Raw genomic sequence first — 24385 nt, 5'->3', positions numbered from 1 at the left:
CAGGGAATCAGAGGTGGGGAATCAGAGGCGGGGAATCAGAGGCAGGGAATCAGATGAAGGGAATCTGATGCAGGGAATCTGAGGCAGGGAATCTGAGGCAGGGAATCTGTGGCAGGGAATCTTATGCGGGTTATCAGAAGGGGGAAATGAGATGTGGGAAACGAGATGCAGAGAAAGAGGCACGGAAATAGAGGCAGGAAAAGAGAGGCAGGGAATCAGAGGCGGGGAATCAGAGGTGGGGAATCAGAGGCGGGGAATCAGAGGCGGGGAATCAGAGAGGGGAATCAGAGGTGGGGAATCAGAGGCGGGGAATCAGAGGCAGGGAATCAGAGGCAGGATATCAGAGGCGGCGAATCTGAGGCGTGGAATCAGAGGTGGGGAAAGAGATGTGGGGAAACGTAGGCCAGGAAAGTTGCTCGGAAATGGAGGCGGTGAATCAGAGGCGGGGAATCAGAGGCGGGGAATCAGAGGCGGGGAATCAGAGGCGTGGAATCAGAGTTGGGGAAAGAGACGTGGGGAAACAGGCGGGTAAACAGAAGCGGGTAAACATAGCTGCATCAATAGATGCAGCGAAAGAGATGGGCGAAACATAGTGGTTGGAACTTGTGTGTTGAAAATTAGGTACACAGAACAGATCAAACAGAGTTGTTGAAATTGAGGGAGGGAAAGAGAGGCACGGAAAGAGTGGAGGGGAAAGAGTGCAGGCAAAATAGAGGCATAGAGACAGAGGTGGGATATCAGATGCGGGGAATCAGAGGCGGGGAATCAGAGGCAGGGAATCAGATGAGGGGAATCTAATGCAGGGAATCTGAGGCAGGGAATCTGTTGCAGGGAATCTGATGCGGGTTATCAGAAGGGGGAAATGAGATGTGGGAAACGAGATGCAGAGAAAGAGGCACGGAAATAGAGGAAGGGAAAGAGAGGCATGGAATCAGACGCGGGAAATCAGAGGCGGGGAATCAGAGGCGGGGAATCAGAGGCGGGGAATCAGAGGGGGGAATCAGAGGTGGGGAATCAGAGGCGGGGAATCAGAGGCGGGGAATCAGAGGCGGGCAATCAGATGCAGGGAATCTGAGGCAGGGAATCAGAGGCAGGGAATCAGAGGCAGGGAACCTAGGGCGGCGAATATGAGGTCTTGAATCAGAGGCGGGGAAACAGGCGGGTAAACAGAGGCGGGGAATCAGAGGCAGGGAATCAGCCGTGGGGAATCAGAGGCAGGGAATCAGATGAAGGGAATCTGATGCAGGGAATCTGAGGCAGGGTATCTGAGGCAGGGAATCTATGGCAGGGAATCTGATGCGGGTTATCAGAAGTGGGAAATGAGATGTGGGAAACGAGATGCAGAGAGAGAGGCACGGAAATAGAGGCAGGGAAAGAGAGGCAGGGTATCAGATGCGGGTAATCAGAGGCGTGGAATCGGAGGCGGGGAATCAGAGACACAGAAAGAGAGGCGTGGAATCAGAGGTGCGGAATCAGAGCCGGTGAATCTGAGCCGGGAAAACAGAAGCAGAGCAACAGAGGCGGTGAAACATTGGTGCGGAATCGGACGCGGGGAATCAGAGGTGGGGACTCAGAGGCAGGGAATCAGAGGCAGGGATTCAGAGGCAGGTTATCAGAGGCAGGGAATCAGAGGCGGGGAATCAGAGGCGGGGAATCAGAGGCGGGGAATCAGAGGCGGGGAATCAGAGGCGGGGAATCAGAGGCGGAGAATTAGAGGCAGGCAATCAGATGCAGGAAATCAGAGGCAGGGAATCAGAGGCAGGGAATCAGAGGCAGGGAATCTGAGGCAGGGAATCAGAGGTGGGGAATCAGAGGCGGGGAATCAGAGGCAGGGAATCAGATGAAGGGAATCTGATGCAGGGAATCTGAGGCAGGGAATCTGAGGCAGGGAATCTGTGGCAGGGAATCTTATGCGGGTTATCAGAAGGGGGAAATGAGATGTGGGAAACGAGATGCAGAGAAAGAGGCACGGAAATAGAGGCAGGAAAAGAGAGGCAGGGAATCAGAGGCGGGGAATCAGAGGTGGGGAATCAGAGGCGGGGAATCAGAGGCGGGGAATCAGAGAGGGGAATCAGAGGTGGGGAATCAGAGGCGGGGAATCAGAGGCAGGGAATCAGAGGCAGGATATCAGAGGCGGCGAATCTGAGGCGTGGAATCAGAGGTGGGGAAAGAGATGTGGGGAAACGTAGTCCAGGAAAGTTGCTCGGAAATGGAGGCGGTGAATCAGAGGCGGGGAATCAGAGGCGGGGAATCAGAGGCGGGGAATCAGAGGCGTGGAATCAGAGTTGGGGAAAGAGACGTGGGGAAACAGGCGGGTAAACAGAAGCGGGTAAACATAGCTGCATCAATAGATGCAGCGAAAGAGATGGGCGAAAAATAGTGGTTGGAACTTGTGTGTTGAAAATTAGGTACACAGAACAGATCAAACAGAGTTGTTGAAATTGAGGGAGGGAAAGAGAGGCACGGAAAGAGTGGAGGGGAAAGAGTGCAGGCAAAATAGAGGCATAGAGACAGAGGTGGGGAATCAGATGCGGGGAATCAGAGGCGGGGAATCAGAGGCAGGGAATCAGATGAGGGGAATCTAATGCAGGGAAACTGAGGCAGGGAATCTGAGGCAGGGAATCGGAGGCAGGGAATCTGAGGCAGGGAATTAGTAAAAAGTAATCAGAGGTAGGGTATCAGAGGCGGAGAATCAGAGGTGGGGAATCAGAAGTGGGGAATAAGAGGTGGGGAATCTGAGGCGTGGAATCAGAGGCGGGGAATCAGAGGTGGGGAATCAGAAGTGGGGAATCAGAGGTGGGGAATCAGAGGCGGGGAATCAGAGGCGTGGAATCAGAGGCGGGCAATCAGAAGTGGGGAATCAGAGGCGGGGAATCAGAGGCAGGGAATCAGAGGCGGTGAATCAGATGCGGGGAATCAGAGGCGGGGAATCAGAGGCGGGGAATCAGAAGTGGGGTATCAGAGGTGGGGAATCAGAGGCGGGGAATCAGAGGCGGGGAATCAGAGGCGGGCAATCAGATGCAGGGAATCAGAGGCAGGGAATCAGAGGCAGGGAACCAGATGCAGGGAATCAAATGAAGGGAATCTGATGCGGGGAATCTGAGGCGGGGAATCTGAGGCAGGGAATCTGTGGTGGGGAATCAGAGGCGGGAAAACAGGCTGTTAAACAGAGGCGGGTAAACATAGGCGGGGAATCAGAGGCGTGGAATCAGAGGCGGGAAATCAGAGGCGGGGAAAGATATGTGGGGAAAAGTAGGCCAGGAAAGTTGAGCGGAAAGGGAGGCATTGAATCAGAGGTGGGGAATCAGAGGCGGGGAATCAGAGGCGGGGAATCAGAGGCGGGGAATCAGAGGCAGGGAATCAGAAGCGGGGAATCAGAGGTGGGGAATCAGAGGCGGGGATTCAGAGGCGGAGAATCAGAGGCGTGCAATCAGATGCAGGGAATCAGAGGCAGAGAATCAGAGGCAGGGAATCAGAGGCAGGGAATCTGAGGCAGGGAATCTGAGGTGGGGAATCAGAGGCGGGGAAACAGGTGGGTAAACCGAGGCGGGTAAACATAGGCGGGGAATCAGAGGCGCGGAATCAGAGGCGGGGAATCAGAGGCAGGGAATCAGAGTCGGGGAATCAGAGGCGGGGAATCAGATGAGGGGAATCAGAGGTGGGGAATCAGAGGCGGGGTATCAGAGGAGGGGAATCAGAGGCGGGGAATCAGAGGCGGGGAATTAGAGGCGGGGAATCAGAGGCGTGCAATCAGAGGCGGGGAATCTGAGGCGGGGAATCAGAAGTGGGGAATCAGAGCTGGGGAATCAGAGGCGGGGAATCAGAATCAGCGAATCAGAGGCGGGGCAATCAGAGGTGGGGAATCAGAGGTCGGGAATCAGAGGCGGGGAATCAGAGGCGGTGAATCACAGGCGGGGAATCAGACGCGGGGAATCAGAGGCGGGGAATCAGAAGTGGGGAATCAGAGGTGGGAAATCAGAGGCGGGGAATCAGAGGCAGGTAATCAGAGGCGGGCAATCAGATGCAGGGAATCAGAGGCAGGGAATCAGAGGCAGGGAATCTGAGGCAGGGAATCTGAGCCAGGGAATCTGAGGTGGGCAATCAGAGGCGGGAAAACAGGCGGGTAAACAGAGGCGGGTAAACATAGACGGGGAATCAGAGGCGGGGAATCAGAGGCGGGGAATCAGAGGCGGGGAATCAGAGTCGGGGAATCAGAGGCGGGGAATCTGAGGCGGGGAATCAGATGCAGGGAATCAGAGGCGGGGAATCAGAGGCGGGGTATCAGAGGCGGGGAATCAGAGGCGCGGAATCAGAGGCGGGGAATCAGAGGCGTGGAATCAGAGACGGGGAATCAGAGGCGGGGAATCAGAAGTGGGGAATCAGAGGTGGGAAATCAGAGGCTGGGAATCAGAGGCGGTGAATCAGAGGCGGGGAATCAGAGGCAGGGTATCAGAGGCGGGCAATCAGATGCAGGGAATCAGAGGCAGGGAATCAGAGGCAGGGAATCAGAGGCAGGGAACCTGAGATGGCGAATATGAGGTGGTGAATCAGAGGCGGGGAAACAGTCGGGTAAACAGAGGCGGGGAATCAGAGGCAGGGAATCAGCCGCGGGGAATCAGAGGCAGGGAATCAGATGAAGGGAATCTGATGCAGGGAATCTGAGGCAGGGTATCTGAGGCAGGAAATCTGTGGCAGGGAATCTGATGCGGGTTATCAGAAGGTGGAAATGAGATGTGGGAAACGAGATGCAGAGAAAGAGGCACGGAAATAGAGGCAGGGAAAGAGAGGCAGGGTATCAGAGGCGGGTAATCAGAGGCGTGGAATCAGAGGCGGGGAATCAGAGACACAGAAAGAGAGGCGTGGAATCAGAGGTGCGGAATCAGAGCCGGTGAATCTGAGCCGGGAAATCAGAAGCAGAGCAACAGTGGTGGTGAATCATGGGTGCGGAATCGGACACGGGGAATCAGAGGTGGGGACTCAGAGGCCGGGAATCAGAGGCAGGGAATCAGAGGCAGGTTATCAGAGGCAGGGAATCAGATGTGTGGAATCAGAGGCGGGGAATCAGAGGCGGCGAATCAGAGGCGGGGAATCAGAGGCGGGGAATCAGAGGCGGAGAATCAGAGGCGGGCAATCAGATGCAGGAAATCAGAGGCAGGGAATCAGAGGCAGGGAATCAGAGGCAGGGAATCTGAGGCAGGGAATCAGAGGCGGGGAATCAGAGGCGGGGAATCAGAGGCGTGGAATCAGAGTTGGGGAAAGAGATGTGGGGAAACAGGCGGGTAAACAGAAGCGGGTAAACATAGCTGCATCAATAGATGCAGCGAAAGAGATGGGCGAAAAATAGTGGTTGGAACTTGTGTGTTGAAAATTAGGTACACAGAACAGATCAAACAGAGTTGTTGAAATTGAGGGAGGGAAAGAGAGGCACGGAAAGAGTGGAGGGGAAAGAGTGCAGGCAAAATAGAGGCATAGAGACAGAGGTGGGGAATCAGATGCGGGGAATCAGAGGCGGGGAATCAGAGGCAGGGAATCAGATGAGGGGAATCTAATGCAGGGAAACTGAGGCAGGGAATCTGAGGCAGGGAATCGGAGGCAGGGAATCTGAGGCAGGGAATTAGTAAAAAGTAATCAGAGGTAGGGTATCAGAGGCGGAGAATCAGAGGTGGGGAATCAGAAGTGGGGAAAAAGAGGTGGGGAATCTGAGGCGTGGAATCAGAGGCGGGGAATCAGAGGTGGGGAATCAGAAGTGGGGAATCAGAGGTGGGGAATCAGAGGCGGGGAATCAGAGGCGTGGAATCAGAGGCGGGCAATCAGAAGTGGGGAATCAGAGGCGGGGAATCAGAGGCAGGGAATCAGAGGCGGTGAATCAGATGCGGGGAATCAGAGGCGGGGAATCAGAGGCGGGGAATCAGAAGTGGGGTATCAGAGGTGGGGAATCAGAGGCGGGGAATCAGAGGCGGGGAATCAGAGGCGGGCAATCAGATGCAGGGAATCAGAGGCAGGGAATCAGAGGCAGGGAACCAGATGCAGGGAATCAAATGAAGGGAATCTGATGCGGGGAATCTGAGGCGGGGAATCTGAGGCAGGGAATCTGTGGTGGGGAATCAGAGGCGGGAAAACAGGCTGTTAAACAGAGGCGGGTAAACATAGGCGGGGAATCAGAGGCGTGGAATCAGAGGCGGGAAATCAGAGGCGGGGAAAGATATGTGGGGAAAAGTAGGCCAGGAAAGTTGAGCGGAAAGGGAGGCATTGAATCAGAGGTGGGGAATCAGAGGCGGGGAATCAGAGGCGGGGAATCAGAGGCGGGGAATCAGAGGCAGGGAATCAGAAGCGGGGAATCAGAGGTGGGGAATCAGAGGCGGGGATTCAGAGGCGGAGAATCAGAGGCGTGCAATCAGATGCAGGGAATCAGAGGCAGAGAATCAGAGGCAGGGAATCAGAGGCAGGGAATCTGAGGCAGGGAATCTGAGGTGGGGAATCAGAGGCGGGGAAACAGGTGGGTAAACAGAGGCGGGTAAACATAGGCGGGGAATCAGAGGCGCGGAATCAGAGGCGGGGAATCAGAGGCAGGGAATCAGAGTCGGGGAATCAGAGGCGGGGAATCAGATGAGGGGAATCAGAGGTGGGGAATCAGAGGCGGGGTATCAGATGAGGGGAATCAGAGGCGGGGAATCAGAGGCGGGGAATCTGAGGCGGGGAATCAGAAGTGGGGAATCAGAGCTGGGGAATCAGAGGCGGGGAATCAGAATCAGCGAATCAGAGGCGGGGCAATCAGAGGTGGGGAATCAGAGGTGGGGAATCAGAGGCGGGGAATCAGAGGCGGTGAATCACAGGCGGGGAATCAGACGCGGGGAATCAGAGGCGGGGAATCAGAAGTGGGGAATCAGAGGTGGGAAATCAGAGGCGGGGAATCAGAGGCAGGTAATCAGAGGCGGGCAATCAGATGCAGGGAATCAGAGGCAGGGAATCAGAGGCAGGGAATCTGAGGCAGGGAATCTGAGCCAGGGAATCTGAGGTGGGCAATCAGAGGCGGGAAAACAGGCGGGTAAACAGAGGCGGGTAAACATAGACGGGGAATCAGAGGCGGGGAATCAGAGGCGGGGAATCAGAGGCGGGGAATCAGAGTCGGGGAATCAGAGGCGGGGAATCTGAGGCGGGGAATCAGATGCAGGGAATCGGAGGCGGGGAATCAGAGGCGGGGTATCAGAGGCGGGGAATCAGAGGCGCGGAATCAGAGGCGGGGAATCAGAGGCGTGGAATCAGAGACGGGGAATCAGAGGCGGGGAATCAGAAGTGGGGAATCAGAGGTGGGAAATCAGAGGCTGGGAATCAGAGGCGGTGAATCAGAGGCGGGGAATCAGAGGCAGGGTATCAGAGGCGGGCAATCAGATGCAGGGAATCAGAGGCAGGGAATCAGAGGCAGGGAATCAGAGGCAGGGAACCTGAGATGGCGAATATGAGGTGGTGAATCAGAGGCGGGGAAACAGTCGGGTAAACAGAGGCGGGGAATCAGAGGCAGGGAATCAGCCGCGGGGAATCAGAGGCAGGGAATCAGATGAAGGGAATCTGATGCAGGGAATCTGAGGCAGGGTATCTGAGGCAGGAAATCTGTGGCAGGGAATCTGATGCGGGTTATCAGAAGGTGGAAATGAGATGTGGGAAACGAGATGCAGAGAAAGAGGCACGGAAATAGAGGCAGGGAAAGAGAGGCAGGGTATCAGAGGCGGGTAATCAGAGGCGTGGAATCAGAGGCGGGGAATCAGAGACACAGAAAGAGAGGCGTGGAATCAGAGGTGCGGAATCAGAGCCGGTGAATCTGAGCCGGGAAATCAGAAGCAGAGCAACAGTGGTGGTGAATCATGGGTGCGGAATCGGACACGGGGAATCAGAGGTGGGGACTCAGAGGCCGGGAATCAGAGGCAGGGAATCAGAGGCAGGTTATCAGAGGCAGGGAATCAGATGTGTGGAATCAGAGGCGGGGAATCAGAGGCGGCGAATCAGAGGCGGGGAATCAGAGGCGGGGAATCAGAGGCGGAGAATCAGAGGCGGGCAATCAGATGCAGGAAATCAGAGGCAGGGAATCAGAGGCAGGGAATCAGAGGCAGGGAATCTGAGGCAGGGAATCAGAGGTGGGGAATCAGAGGCGGGGAATCAGAGACAGGGAATCAGATGAAGGGAATCTGATGCAGGGAATCTGAGGCAGGGAATCTGAGGCAGGGAATCTGTGGCAGGGAATGTGATGCGGGTTATCAGAAGGGGGAAATGAGATGTGGGAAACGAGATGCAGAGAAAGAGGCACGGAAATAGAGGCAGGGAAAGAGTAGCAGGGAATCAGAGGCGGGGAATCAGAGGGGGGAATCAGAGGTGGGGAATCAGAGGCAGGGAATCAGAGACAGGGAATCAGAGGCGGGAAATCAGAGGCGGCGAATCTGAGGCGTGGAATCAGAGGTGGGGAAAGAGATGTGGGGAAACGTAGGCCAGGAAAGTTGCGCGGAAAGGGAGACGGTGAATCAGAGGCGGGGAATCAGAGGCGGGGAATCAGAGGCGTGGAATCAGAGGTGGGGAAAGAGATGTGGGGAAACAGGCGGGTAAACAGAAGCGTGTAAACATAGCTGCATAAATAGAGGCAGCGAAAGAGATGGGCGAAACATAGTGGTTGGAACTTGTGTGTTGAAAATTAGGTACACGGAACAGATCAAACAGAGTTGTTGAAATTGAGGGAGGGAAAGAGAGGCACAGAAAGAGTGGAGGGGAAAGAGTGCAGGCAAAATAGAGGCGTAGAGACAGAGGTGGGGAATCAGAGGTGGGGAATCAGAGGCGGGGAATCAGAGGCAGGGAATCAGATGAAGGGAATCTGATGCAGGGAATCTGAGGCAGGGAATCTGAGGCAGGGAATCGGAGGCAGGGAATCTGAGGCAGGGAATCAGTAAAAAGTTATCAGAGGCAGGGTATCAGAGGCGGAGAATCAGAGGTGGGGAATCAGAAGTGGGGAATCAGAGGTGGGGAATCAGAGGCGTGGAATCAGAGGCGGGGAATCAGAGGTGGGGAATCAGAAGTGGGGAATCAGAGGTGGGGAATCAGAGGCGGGGAATCAGAGGCATGGAATCAGAGGCGGGCAATCAGAAGTGGGGAATCAGAGGCGGGGAATCAGAGGCGGGGAATCAGAGGCGGTGAATCAGAGGCGGGGAATCAGAGGCGGGGAATCAGAGGCGGGGAATCAGAAGTGGGGAATCAGAGGTGGGGAATCAGAGGCGGGGAATCAGAGGCGGGGAATCAGAGGCGGGCAATCAGATGCAGGGAATCAGAGGCAGGGAATCAGACGCTGAGAATCAAATGAAGGGAATCTGATGCAGGGAATCTGAGGCAGGGAATCTGAGGCAGGGAATCTGTGGTGGGGAATCAGAGGCGGGAAAACAGGCGGGTAAACAGAGGCGGGTAAACATAGGCGGGGAATCAGAGGCGTGGAATCAGAGGCGGGAAATCAGAGGCGGGGAAAGATATGTGGGGAAAAGTAGGCCAGGAAAGTTGAGCGGGAAGGGAGGCAGTGAATCAGAGGTGGGGAATCATAGGCGGGGAATCAGGGGCGGGGAATCAGAGGCGGGGAATCAGAGGCGGGGAATCAGAAGTGGGTAATCAGAGGTGGGGAATCAGAGGCGGGAAATCAGAGGCGGAGAATCAGAGGCGGGGAATCTGAGGCAGGGAATCTGAGGTGGGGAATCAGAGGCGGGGAAACAGGTGGTTAAACAGAGGTGGGTAAACATAGGCGGGGAATCAGAGGCGCGGAATCAGAGGCGGGGAATCAGAGGCAGGGAATCAGAGGCGGGGAATCAGAGGCGGGGAATCAGATGCAGGGAATCAGAGGTGGGGAATCAGAGGCGGGGTATCAGAGGAGGGGAATGAGAGGCGGGGAATCAGAGGCGAGGAATCAGAGGCGGGGAATCAGAGGCGTGGAATCAGAGGCGGGGAATCAGAGGCGGGGAATCAGAAGTGGGGAATCAGAGGTGGGGAATCAGAGGCGGGGAATCAGAATCAGCGAATCAGAGGCGGGGCAATCAGAGGTGGGGAATCAGAGGCGGGGTATCAGAGGCGGGGAAACAGAGGCGGTGAATCAGAGGTGGGGAATCAGACGCGGGGAATCAGAGGCGGGGAATCAGAAGTGGGGAATCAGAGGTGGGGAATCAGAGGCGGGGAATCAGAGGCAGGTAATCAGAGGCGGGCAATCAGATGCAGGGAATCAGAGGCAGGGAATCAGAGGCAGGGAATCTGAGGCAGGGAATCTGAGGCAGGGAATCTGAGGTGGGCAATCAGAGGCGGGAAAACAGGCGGGTAAACAGAGGCGGGTAAACATAGGCGGGGAATCAGAGGCGGGGAATCAGAGGCGGGGAATCAGAGGCGGGGAATCAGAGGCGGGGAATCAGAGTCGGGGAATCAGAGGCGGGGAATCTGAGGCGGGGAATCAGATGCAGGGAATCAGAGGCGGGGAATCAGAGGCGGGGTATCAGAGGTGGGGAATCAGAGGCGCGGAATCAGAGGCGGGGAATCAGAGGCGTGGAATCAGAGACGGGGAATCAGAGGCGGGGAATCAGAAGTGGGGAATCAGAGGTGAGAAATCAGAGGTGGGGAATCAGAGGAGGGGAATCAGAGGCGGGGAATCAGAGGCAGGGTATCAGAGGCGGGCAATCAAATGCAGGGAATCAGAGGCAGGGAATCAGAGGCAGGGAATCAGAGGCAGGGAACCTGAGGTGGCGAATATGAGGTGGTGAATCAGAGGCGGGGAAACAGGCGGGTAAACAGAGGCGGGGAATCTGATGCAGGGAATCAGCCGCAGGGAATCAGAGGCAGGGAATCAGATGAAGGGAATCTGATGCAGGGAATCTGAGACAGGGTATCTGAGGCAGGGAATCTGTGGCAGGGAATCTGATGCGGGTTATCAGAAGGGGGAAATGAGATGTGGGAAACGAGATGCAGAGAAAGAGGCACGGATATAGAGGCAGGGAAAGAGAGGCAGGGTATCAGAGGCGGGTAATCAGAGGCGTGGAATCAGAGGCGGGGAATCAGAGACACAGAAATAGAGGCGTGGAATCAGAGGTGCGGAATCAGAGCCGGTGAATCTGAGCCGGGAAATCAGAAGCAGAGCAACAGAGGTGGTGAAACATGGGTGCGGAATCGGACACGGGGAATCAGAGGTGGGGACTCAGAGGCCGGGAATCAGAGGCAGGGAATCAGAGGCAGGTTATCAGAGGCAGGGAATCAGAGGTGGGGAATCAGAGGCGGGGAATCAGAGGCGGGGAATCAGAGGCGGGGAATCAGAGGCGGAGAATCAGAGGCGGGCAATCAGATGCAGGAAATCAGAGGCAGGGAATCAGAGGCAGGGAATCAGAGGCAGGGAATCTGAGGCAGGGAATCAGAGGTGGGGAATCAGAGGCGGGGAATCAGAGGCAGGGAATCAGATGAAGGGAATCTGATGCAGGGAATCTGAGGCAGGGAATCTGAGGCAGGGATTCTGTGGCAGGGAATCTGATGCGGGTTATCAGAAGGGGGAAATGAGATGTGGGAAACGAGATGCAGAGTAAGAGGCACGGAAATAGAGGCAGGGAAAGAGAGGCAGGGAATCAGAGGCGGGGAATCAGAGGTGGGGAATCAGAGGCGGGGAATCAGAGGCGGGGAATCAATGGGGGGAATCAGAGGTGGGGAATCAGAGGCGGGGAATCAGAGGCAGGGAATCAGAGGCAGGAAATCAGAGGCGGCGAATCTGAGGCGTGGAATCAGAGGTGGGGAAAGAGATGTGGGGAAACGTAGGCCAGGAAAGTTGCGCGGAAAGGGAGGCGGTGAATCAGAGGCGGGGAATCAGAGGCGGGGAATCAGAGGCGTGGAATCAGAGGTGGGGAAAGAGATGTGGGGAAACAGGCGGGTAAACAGAAGCGGGTAAACATAGCTGCATATATAGAGGCAGCGAAAGAGATGGGCGAAACATAGTGGTTGGAACTTGTGTGTTGAAAATTAGGTACACGGAACAGATCAAACAGAGTTGTTGAAATTGAGGGAGGGAAAGAGAGGCACAGAAAGAGTGGAGGGGAAAGAGTGCAGGCAAAATAGAGGCGTAGAGACAGAGGTGGGGAATCAGAGGTGGGGAATCAGAGGCGGGGAATCAGAGGCAGGGAATCAGATGAAGGGAATCTGATGCAGGGAATCTGAGGCAGGGAATCTGAGGCAGGGAATCGGAGGCAGGGAATCTGAGGCAGGGAATCAGTAAAAAGTTATCAGAGGCAGGGTATCAGAGGCGGAGAATCAGAGGTGGGGAATCAGAAGTGGGGAATCAGAGGTGGGGAATCAGAGGCGTGGAATCAGAGGCGGGGAATCAGAGGTGGGGAATCAGAAGTGGGGAATCAGAGGTGGGGAATCAGAGGCGGGGAATCAGAGGCATGGAATCAGAGGCGGGCAATCAGAAGTGGGGAATCAGAGGCGGGGAATCAGAGGCGGGGAATCAGAGGCGGTGAATCAGAGGCGGGGAATCAGAGGCGGGGAATCAGAGGCGGGGAATCAGAAGTGGGGAATCAGAGGTGGGGAATCAGAGGCGGGGAATCAGAGGCGGGGAATCAGAGGCGGGCAATCAGATGCAGGGAATCAGAGGCAGGGAATCAGACGCTGAGAATCAAATGAAGGGAATCTGATGCAGGGAATCTGAGGCAGGGAATCTGAGGCAGGGAATCTGTGGTGGGGAATCAGAGGCGGGAAAACAGGCGGGTAAACAGAGGCGGGTAAACATAGGCGGGGAATCAGAGGCGTGGAATCAGAGGCGGGAAATTAGAGGCGGGGAAAGAAATGTGGGGAAAAGTAGGCCAGGAAAGTTGAGCGGGAATGGAGGCAGTGAATCAGAGGTGGGGAATCATAGGCGGGGAATCAGGGGCGGGGAATCAGAGGCGGGGAATCAGAGGCGGGGAATCAGAAGTGGGTAATCAGAGGTGGGGAATCAGAGGCGGGAAATCAGAGGCGGAGAATCAGGGGCGGGGAATCTGAGGCAGGGAATCTGAGGTGGGGAATCAGAGGCGGGGAAACAGGTGGGTAAACAGAGGTGGGTAAACATAGGCGGGGAATCAGAGGCGCGGAATCAGAGGCGGGGAATCAGAGGCAGCGAATCAGAGGCGGGGAATCAGAGGCGGGGAATCAGATGCAGGGAATCAGAGGTGGGGAATCAGAGGCGGGCTATCAGAGGAGGGGAATCAGAGGCGGGGAATCAGAGGCGGGGAATCAGAGTCGGGGAATCAGAGGCGTGGAATCAGAGGCGGGGAATCAGTGGCGGGGAATCAGAAGTGGGGAATCAGAGGTGGGGAATCAGAGGCGGGGAATCAGAATCAGCGAATCAGAGGCGGGGCAATCAGAGTTGGGGAATCAGAGGCGGGGAATCAGAGGCGGGGATACAGAGGCGGTGAATCAGAGGCGGGGAATCAGACGCGGGGAATCAGAGGCGGGGAATCAGAAGTGGGGAATCAGAGGTGGGGAATCAGAGGCGGGGAATCAGAGGCAGGTAATCAGAGGCGGGCAATCAGATGCAGGGAATCAGAGGCAGGGAATCAGAGGCAGGGAATCTGAGGCAGGGAATCTGAGGCAGTGAATCTGAGGTGGGCAATCAGAGGCGGGAAAACAGGCGGGTAAACAGAGGCAGGTAAACATAGGCGGGGAATCAGAGGCGGGGAATCAGAGGCGGGGAATCAGAGGCAGGGAATCAGAGGCGGGGAATCAGAGTCGGGGAATCAGAGGCGGGGAATCTGAGGCGGGGAATCAGATGCAGGGAATCAGAGGCGGGGAATCAGAGGCGGGGTATCAGAGGCGGGGAATCAGAGGCGCGGAATCAGAGGCGGGGAATCAGAGGCGTGGAATCAGAGACGGGGAATCAGAGGCGGGGAATCAGAAGTGGGGAATCAGAGGTGGGAAATCAGAGGCGGGGAATCAGAGGAGGGGAATCAGAGGCGGGGAATCAGAGGCAGGGTATCAGAGGCGGGCAATCAAATGCAGGGAATCAGAGGCAGGGAATCAGAGGCAGGGAATCAGAGGCAGGGAACCTGAGGTGGCGAATATGAGGTGGTGAATCAGAGGCGTGGAAACAGGCGGGTAAACAGAGGCGGGGAATCTGATGCAGGGAATCAGCCGCAGGGAATCAGAGGCAGGGAATCAGATGAAGGGAATCTGATGCAGGGAATCTGAGGCAGGGTATCTGAGGCAGGGAATCTGTGGCAGGGAATCTGATGCGGGTTATCAGAAGGGGGAAATGAGATGTGGGAAACGAGATGCAGAGAAAGAGGCACGGATATAGAGGCAGGGAAAGAGAGGCAGGGTATCAGAGGCGGGTAATCAGAGGCGTGGAATCAGAGGCGGGGAATCAGAGACACAGAAATAGAGGCGTGGAATCAGAGGTGCGGAATCAGAGTCGGTGAATCTGAGCCGGGAAATCAGAAGCAGAGCAACAGAGGTGGTGAAACATGGGTGCGGAATCGGACACGGGGAATCAGAGGTGGGGACTCAGAGGCCGGGAATCAGAGGCAGGGAATCAGAGGCAGGTTATCAGAGGCAGGGAATCAGAGGTGGGGAATCAGAGGCGGGGAATCAGAGGCGGGGAATCAGAGGCGGGGAATCAGAGGCGGAGAATCAGAGGTGGGCAATCAGATGCAGGAAATCAGAGGCAGGGAATCAGAGGCAGGGAATCAGAGGCAGGGAATCTGAGACAGGGAATCAGAGGTGGGGAATCAGAGGCGGGGAATCAGAGGCAGGGAATCAGATGAAGGGAATCTGATGCAGGGAATCTGAGGCAGGGAATCTGAGGCAGGGAATCTGTGGCAGGGAATCTGATGCGGGTTATCAGAAGGGGGAAATGAGATGTGGGAAACGAGATGCAGAGTAAGAGGCACGGAAATAGAGGCAGGGAAAGAGAGGCAGGGAATCAGAGGCGGGGAATCAGAGGTGGGGAATCAGAGGCGGGGAATCAGAGGCGGGGAATCAGTGGGGGGAATCAGAGGTGGGGAATCAGAGGCGGGGAATCATAGGCAGGGAATCAGAGGCAGGAAATCAGAGGCGGCGAATCTGAGGCGTGGAATCAGAGGTGGGGAAAGAGATGTGGGGAAACGTAGGCCAGGAAAGTTGCGCGGAAAGGGAGGCGGTGAATCAGAGGCGGGGAATTATAGGCGGGGAATCAGAGGCGGGGAATCAGAGGCGTGGAATCAGAGGTGGGGAAAGAGATGTGGGGAAACAGGCGGGTAAACAGAAGCGGGTAAACATAGCTGCATAAATAGTGGCAGCGAAAAAGATGGGCGAAACATAGTGGTTGGAACTTGTGTGTTGAAAATTAGGTACACAGAACAGATCAAACAGAGTTGTTGAAATTGAGGGAGGGAAAGAGAGGCACAGAAAGAGTGGAGGGGAAAGAGTGCAGGCAAAATAGAGGCGTAGAGACAGAGGTGGCGAATCAGTGGCGGGGAATCAGAGGCGGGGAATCAGAGGCAGGGAATCAGATGAAGGGAATCTGATGCAGGGAATCTGAGGCAGGGAATCTGAGGCAGGGAATCGGAGGCAGGGAATCTGATGCGGGTTATCAGAAGGGGGAAATGAGATGTTGGAAACGAGATGCAGAGAAAGAGGCACGGAAATAGAGGCAGGGAAAGAGAGGCAGGGTATCAGAGGCAGGTAATCAGAGGCGTGGAATCAGAGGCGGGGAATCAGAGACACAGAAAGAGAGGCGTGGAATCAGAGGTGCAGAATCAGAGCCGGTGAATCTGAGCCGCGAAATCTGAAGCAGAGCAACAGAGGCGGTGAAACATGGGTGCGGAATCGGACGCGGGGAATCAGAAGTGGGGACTCAGAGGCAGGGAATCAGAGGCTGGTTATCGGAGGCAGTGAATCAGAGGCGGGGAATCAGAGGCGAGGAATCAGAGGCGGTGAAACATGGGTGCGGAATCGGACGCGGGGAATCAGAAGTGGGGACTCAGAGGCAGGGAATCAGAGGCTGGTTATCAGAGGCAGAGAATCAGAGGCAGGGAATCTGAGGCAGGGACTCAGAGGTGGAGAATCAGAGGCGGGTAATCAGAGGCAGGGAATCAGATGAATGGAATCTGATGCAGGGAATCTGAGGCAGGGAATCTGAGGCAGGGAATCTGTGGCAGGGAATCTGATGCGGGTTATCAGAAGGGGGAAATGAGATGTGGGAAACGAGATGCAGAGAAAGAGGCACGGAAATAGAGGCAGGGAAAAAGAGGCAGGGAATCAGAGGCGGGGAATCAGAGGCGGGGAATCAGAGGCGGGGAATCAGAGGCGGGGAATCAGAGGCGGGGAATCAGAGGCGGGGAATCAGAGGCAGGGAATCAGAGGGGGGCAATCAGAGGCGGCGAATCAGAGGCGTGAAATCAGAGGTGGGGAAAGAGATGTGGGGAAACAGGCGGGTAAACAGAAGCGGGTAAACATAGGAGCATAAATAGAGGCGGCGAAAGAGATGGGCGAAACATAGTGGTTGGAACTTGTATGTTGAAAATGAGGTACACAGAACAGATCAAACAGAGTTGTTGAAATTGAGGGAGGGAAAGAGAGGCACGGAAAGAGTGGAGGGGAAAGAGTGCAGGCAAAACAGAGGCGTAGAGACAGAGGTGGGGAATCAGAGGCGGGGAATCAGAGGCGGGGAATCAGAGGCAGGGAATCAGAGGCGGGGAAATATATGTGGGGAAACGTAGGCCAGGAAAGTTGAGCGGAAAGGGAGGCAGTGAATCAGAGGTGGGGAATCAGAGGCGGGGAATCAGAGGCGGGGAATCAGAGGCGGGGAATTAGAGGCGGGGAATCAGAAGCGGGGAATCAGAGGTGGGGAATCAGAGGCGGGGAATCAGAGGCGGAGAATCAGAGATGGGCAATCAGATGCAGGGAATCAGAGGCAGGGAATCAGAGCAGGGAATCAGAGGCAGGGAATCTGAGGTAGGGAATCTGAGGTGGGGAATCAGAGGCGGGGAAACAGGCGGGTAAACAGAGGTGGGTAAACATAGGCGGGGAATCAGAGGCGGGGAATCAGAGGCGGGGAATCAGAGGCGGGGAATCAGAGGCGGGGAATCAGAGGCGGGGAATCAGAAGTGGGGAATCAGAGGTAGGGAATCAGAGGCGGGGAATCAGAGGCGGGGAATCAGAGGCAGGGAATCAGAAGTGGGGAATCAGAGGTGGGGAATCAGAGGCGGGGAATCAGAGGCGGAGAATCAGAGGCGGGCAATCAGATGCAGGGAATCAGAGGCAGGGAATCAGAGGCAGGGAATCAGAGGCAGGGAATCTGAGGAAGGGAATGTGAGGTGGGGAATCAGAGGCGGGGAAACAGGTGGGTAAACAGAGGCGGGTAAACATAGGCGGGGAATCAGAGGCGCGGAATCAGAGGCGGGGAATCAGAGGCAGGGAATCAGAGGCGGGGAATCAGAGGCGGGGAATCAGAGGCGGGGAATCAGAAGTGGGGAATCAGAGGTGGGGAATCAGAGGCGGGGAATCAGAATCAGCGAATCAGATGCGGGGCAATCAGAGGTGGGGAATCAGAGGCGGGGAATCAGAGGCGGGGAATCAGAGGCGGTGAATCAGAGGCGGGGAATCAGACGCGGGAAATCAGAGGCGGGGAATCAGAAGTGGGGAATCAGAGGTGGGGAATCAGAGGCGGGGAATCAGAGGCAGGTAATCAGTGGCGGGCAATCAGATGCAGGGAATCAGAGGCAGGGAATCAGAGGCAGGGAATCTGAGGCAGGGAATCTGAGGTGGGCAATCAGAGGCGGGAAAACAGGCGGGTAAACAGAGGCGGGTAAACATAGGCGGGGTATCAGAGGTGGGGAATCAGATGCGCGGAATCAGAGGCGGGGAATCAGAGGCGTGGAATCAGAGACGGGGAATCAGAGGCGGGGAATCAGAAGTGGGGAATCAGAGGTGGGAAATCAGAGGCGGGGAATCAGAGGCGGGGAATCAGAGGCGGGGAATAAGAGGCAGGGTATCAGAGGCGGGCAATCAGATGCAGGGAATCAGAGGCAGGGAATCAGAGGCAGGGAACCTGAGGTGGCGAATATGAGGTGGTGAATCAGAGGCGGGGAAACAGGCGGGTAAACAGAGGCGGGGAATCAGATGCAGTGAATCAGCCACGGGGAATCAGAGGCAGGGAATCAGATGAAGGGAATCTGATGCAGGGAATCTGAGGCAGGGTATCTGAGGCAGGGAATCTGTGGCAGGGAATCTGATGCGGGTTATCAGAAGGGGGAAATGAGATGTGGGAAACGAGATGCAGAGAAAGAGGCACGGAAATAGAGGCAGGGAAAGAGAGGCAGGGTATCAGGGGCGTGTAATCAGAGGCGTGGAATCAGAGGCGGGGATTCAGAGACACAGAAAGAGAGGCGTGGAATCAGAGGTGCGGAATCAGAGCTGGTGAATCAGAAGCAGAGCAACAGAGGTGGTGAAACATGGGTGCGGAATCGGACACGGGGAAGAAGAGGTGGGGACTCAGAGGCCAGGAATCAGAGGCAGGGAATCAGAGGCAGGTTATCAGAGGCAGGGAATCAGAGGTAGGGAATCAGAGGCGGGGAATCAGAGGCGGGGAATCAGAGGCGGGGAATCAGAGGTGGGGAATCTGAGGCGGAGAATCAGAGGTGGACAATCAGATGCAGGAAATCAGAGGCAGGGAATCAGAGGCAGGGAATCAGAGGCAGGGAATCTGAGGTGGGGAATCAGAGGCGGGGAATCAGAGGCAGGGAATCAGATGAAGGGAATCTGATGCAGGGAATCTGAGGCAGGGAATCTGAGGCAGGGAATCTGTGGCAGGGAAACTGATGCGGGTTATCAGAAGGGGGAAATGAGATGTGGGAAACGAGATGCAGAGAAAGAGGCACGGAAATATAGGCAGGGAAAGAGAGGCAGGGAATCAGAGGCGGGGAATCAGAGGTGGGGAATCAGAGGCGGGTAAACAGAGGCGGGGAATCAGAGGCAGGGAATCAGCCGCGGGGAATCAGAGGCAGGGAATCAGATGAAGGGAATCTGATGCAGGGAATCTGAGGCAGGGTATCTGAGGCAGGAAATCTGTGGCAGGGAATCTGATGCGGGTTATCAGAAGGGGGAAATGAGATGTGGGAAACGAGATGCAGAGAAAGAGGCACGGAAATAGAGGCAGGGAAAGAGAGGCAGGGTATCAGAGGCGGGTAATCAGAGGCGTGGAATCAGAGGCGGGGAATCAGAGACACAGAAAGAGAGGCGTGGATTCAGAGTTGCGGAATCAGAGCCGGTGAATCTGAGCCGGGAAATCAGAAGCAGAGCAACAGAGGTGGTGAATCATGGGTGCGGAATCGGACACGGGGAATCAGAGGTGGGGACTCAGAGGCCGGGAATCAGAGGCAGGGAATCAGAGGCAGGTTATCAGAGGCAGGGAATCAGAGGTGGGGAATCAGAGGCGGGGAATCAGAGGCGGTGAATCAGAGGCGGGGAATCAGAGGCGGGGAATCAGAGGCGGAGAATCAGAGGCGGGCAATCAGATGCAGGAAATCAGAGGCAGGGAATCAGAGGCAGGGAATCAGAGGCAGGGAATCTGAGGCAGAGAGTCAGAGGTGGGGAATCAGAGGCGGGGATTCAGAGGCAGGGAATCAGATGAAGGGAATCTGATGCAGGGAATCTGAGGCAGGGAATCTGAGGCAGGGAATCTGTGGCAGGGAATGTGATGCGGGTTATCAGAAGGGGGAAATGAGATGTGGGATACGAGATGCAGAGAAAGAGGCACGGAAATAGAGGCAGGGAAAGAGAGGCAGGGAATCAGAGGCGGGGAATCAGAGGTGGGGAATCAGAGGCTGGGAATCAGCGGCGGGGAATCAGAGGGGGGAATCAGAGGTGGGGAATCAGAGGCAGGGAATCAGAGGCAGGGAATCAGAGGCGGGAAATCAGAGGCGGCGAATCTGAGGCGTGGAATCAGAGGTGGGGAAAGAGATGTGGGGAAACGTAGGCCAGGAAAGTTGCGCGGAAAGGGAGGCGGTGAATCAGAGGCGGGGAATCAGAGGCGGGGAATCAGAGGCGGGGAATCAGAGGCGTGGAATCAGAGGTGGGGAAAGAGATGTGGGGAAACAGGCGGGTAAACAGAAGCGGGTAAACATAGCTGCATAAATAGAGGCAGCGAAAGAGATGGGCGAAACATAGTGGTTGGAACTTGTGTGTTGAAAATTAGGTACACAGAACAGATCAAACAGAGTTGTTGAAATTGAGGGAGGGAAAGAGAGGCACAGAAAGAGTGGAGGGGAAAGAGTGCAGGCAAAATAGAGGCGTAGAGACAGAGGTGGGGAATCAGAGGCGGGGAATCAGAGGCGGGGAATCAGAGGCAGGGAATCAGATGAAGGGAATCTGATGCAGGGAATCTGAGGCAGGGAATCTGAGGCAGGAAATCGGAGGCAGGGAATCTGAGGCACGGAATCAGTAAAAAGTTATCAGAGGCAGGGTATCAGAGGCGGAGAATCAGAGGTGGGGAATCAGAAGTGGGGAATCAGAGGTGGGGAATCAGAGGCGTGGAATCAGAGGCGGGGAATCAGAGGTGGGGAATCAGAAGTGGGGAATCAGAGGTGGGGAATCAGAGGCGGGGAATCAGAGGCGTGGAATCAGAGGCGGGCAATCAGAAGTGGGGAATCAGAGGCGGGGAATCAGAGGCGGGGATCAGAGGTGGTGAATCAGAGGCGGGGAATCAGAGGCGGGGAATCAGAGGCGGGGAATCAGAAGTGGGGAATCAGAGGTGGGGAATCAGAGGCAGGGAATCAGAGGCGGGCAATCAGATGCAGGGAATCAGAGGCAGGGAATCAGACGCAGGGAATCAAATGAAGGGAATCTGATGCAGGGAATCTGAGGCAGGGAATCTGAGGCAGGGAATCTGTGGTGCGGAATCAGAGGCGGGAAAACAGGCGTGTAAACAGAGGCGGGTAAACATAGGCGGGGAATCAGAGGCGTGGAATCAGAGGCGGGAAATCAGAGGCGGGGAAAGATATGTGGGGAAAAGTAGGCCAGGAAAGTTGAGCGGAAAGGGAGGCAGTGAATCAGAGGTGGGGAATCAGAGGCGGGGAATCAGAGGCGGGGAATCAGAGGCGGGGAATCAGAGGCGGGGAATCAGAAGTGGGTAATCAGAGGTGGGGAATCAGAGGCGGGGAATCAGAGGCGGAGAATCAGAGGCGGGGAATCTGAGGCCGGGAATCTGAGGTGGGGAAACAGAGGCGGGGAAACAGGTGGGTAAACAGAGGTGGGTAAACATAGGCGGGGAATCAGAGGCGCGGAATCAGAGGCGGGGAATCAGAAGCAGGGAATCAGAGGCGGGGAATCAGAGGCGGGGAATCAGATGCGGGGAATCAGAAGTGGGGAATCAGAGGCGGGGTATCAGAGGAGGGGAATGAGAGGCGGGGAATGAGAGGCGGGGAATCAGAGGCGGGGAATTAGAGGCGTGGAATCAGAGGCGGGGAATCAGAGGCGGGGAATCAGAAGTGGGGAATCAGAGGTGGGGAATCAGAGGCGGGGAATCAGAATCAGCGAATCAGAGGCGGGGCAATCAGAGGTGGGGAATCAGAGGCGGGGAATCAGAGGCGGGGAAACAGAGGCGGTGAATCAGAGGCGGGGAATCAGACGCGGGGAATCAGAGGCGGGGAATCAGAAGTAGGGAATCAGAGGTGGGGAATCAGAGGCGGGGAATCAGAGTCAGGTAATCAGAGGCGGGCAATCAGATGCAGGGAATCAGAGGCAGGGAATCAGAGGCGGGCAATCAGATGCAGGGAATCAGAGGCAGGGAATCAGAGGCAGGGAATCAGAGGCAGGGAATCTGAGGCAGGGAATCTGTGTTGGGGAACCACAGGCGGGAAAACAGGCGGGTAAACAGAGGCGGGTAAACATAGGTGGGGAATCAGAGGCGGGGAATCAGAGTCGGGGAATCAGAGGCGGAGAATCAGAGCCGGGAAATCAGAGGCGGGGAATCTGAGGCGGGGAATCAGATGCAGGGAATCAGATGCTGGGCATCAGAGGCGCGGTATCAGAGGCGGGGAATTAGAGGCGGGGAATCAGAGGCGGGGAATCAGAGGCATGGAATCAGAGGCGGGGAATCAGAGGCGGGGAATCAGAAGTGGGGAATCAGAGGTAGGGAATCAGAGGCGGGGAATCAGAGGCGGGGAATCAGAGGCAGGGAATCAGAAGTGGGGAATCAGACGTGGGGAATCAGAGGCGGGGAATCAGAGGCGGAGAATCAGAGGCGGGCAATCAGATGCAGGGAATCAGAGGCAGGGAATCAGAGGCAGGGAATCTGAGGCAGGGAATGTGAGGTGGGGAATCAGAGGCGGGGAAACAGGTGGGTAAACAGAGGCGGGTAAACATAGGCAGGGAATCTGTGGCAGGGAATGTGATGCGGGTTATCAGAAGGGGGAAATGAGATGTGGGATACGAGATGCAGAGAAAGAGGCACGGAAATAGAGGCAGGGAAAGAGAGGCAGGGAATCAGAGGCGGGGAATCAGAGGTGGGGAATCAGAGGCTGGGAATCAGCGGCGGGGAATCAGAGGGGGGAATCAGAGGTGGGGAATCAGAGGCAGGGAATCAGAGGCAGGGAATCAGAGGCGGGAAATCAGAGGCGGCGAATCTGAGGCGTGGAATCAGAGGTGGGGAAAGAGATGTGGGGAAACGTAGGCCAGGAAAGTTGCGCGGAAAGGGAGGCGGTGAATCAGAGGCGGGGAATCAGAGGCGGGGAATCAGAGGCGGGGAATCAGAGGCGTGGAATCAGAGGTGGGGAAAGAGATGTGGGGAAACAGGCGGGTAAACAGAAGCGGGTAAACATAGCTGCATAAATAGAGGCAGCGAAAGAGATGGGCGAAACATAGTGGTTGGAACTTGTGTGTTTAAAATTAGGTACACAGAACAGATCAAACAGAGTTGTTGAAATTGAGGGAGGGAAAGAGAGGCACAGAAAGAGTGGAGGGGAAAGAGTGCAGGCAAAATAGAGGCGTAGAGACAGAGGTGGGGAATCAGAGGCGGGGAATCAGAGGCGGGGAATCAGAGGCAGGGAATCAGATGAAGGGAATCTGATGCAGGGAATCTGAGGCAGGGAATCTGAGGCAGGAAATCGGAGGCAGGGAATCTGAGGCACGGAATCAGTAAAAAGTTATCAGAGGCAGGGTATCAGAGGCGGAGAATCAGAGGTGGGGAATCAGAAGTGGGGAATCAGAGGTGGGGAATCATAGGCGGGGAATCAGGGGCGGGGAATCAGAGGCGGGGAATCAGAGGCGGGGAATCAGAAGTGGGTAATCAGAGGTGGGGAATCAGAGGCGGGAAATCAGAGGCGGAGAATCAGGGGCGGGGAATCTGAGGCAGGGAATCTGAGGTGGGGAATCAGAGGCGGGGAAACAGGTGGGTAAACAGAGGTGGGTAAACATAGGCGGGGAATCAGAGGCGCGGAATCAGAGGCGGGGAATCAGAGGCAGCGAATCAGAGGCGGGGAATCAGAGGCGGGGAATCAGATGCAGGGAATCAGAGGTGGGGAATCAGAGGCGGGCTATCAGAGGAGGGGAATCAGAGGCGGGGAATCAGAGGCGGGGAATCAGAGTCGGGGAATCAGAGGCGTGGAATCAGAGGCGGGGAATCAGTGGCGGGGAATCAGAAGTGGGGAATCAGAGGTGGGGAATCAGAGGCGGGGAATCAGAATCAGCGAATCAGAGGCGGGGCAATCAGAGTTGGGGAATCAGAGGCGGGGAATCAGAGGCGGGGATACAGAGGCGGTGAATCAGAGGCGGGGAATCAGACGCGGGGAATCAGAGGCGGGGAATCAGAAGTGGGGAATCAGAGGTGGGGAATCAGAGGCGGGGAATCAGAGGCAGGTAATCAGAGGCGGGCAATCAGATGCAGGGAATCAGAGGCAGGGAATCAGAGGCAGGGAATCTGAGGCAGGGAATCTGAGGCAGTGAATCTGAGGTGGGCAATCAGAGGCGGGAAAACAGGCGGGTAAACAGAGGCAGGTAAACATAGGCGGGGAATCAGAGGCGGGGAATCAGAGGCGGGGAATCAGAGGCAGGGAATCAGAGGCGGGGAATCAGAGTCGGGGAATCAGAGGCGGGGAATCTGAGGCGGGGAATCAGATGCAGGGAATCAGAGGCGGGGAATCAGAGGCGGGGTATCAGAGGCGGGGAATCAGAGGCGCGGAATCAGAGGCGGGGAATCAGAGGCGTGGAATCAGAGACGGGGAATCAGAGGCGGGGAATCAGAAGTGGGGAATCAGAGGTGGGAAATCAGAGGCGGGGAATCAGAGGAGGGGAATCAGAGGCGGGGAATCAGAGGCAGGGTATCAGAGGCGGGCAATCAAATGCAGGGAATCAGAGGCAGGGAATCAGAGGCAGGGAATCAGAGGCAGGGAACCTG

Source organism: Narcine bancroftii, chromosome 4 (assembly GCF_036971445.1).
Source record: "Narcine bancroftii isolate sNarBan1 chromosome 4, sNarBan1.hap1, whole genome shotgun sequence".
NCBI classification, from domain to species: domain Eukaryota; kingdom Metazoa; phylum Chordata; class Chondrichthyes; order Torpediniformes; family Narcinidae; genus Narcine; species Narcine bancroftii.
This window is presented reverse-complemented; position numbering follows the sequence as displayed.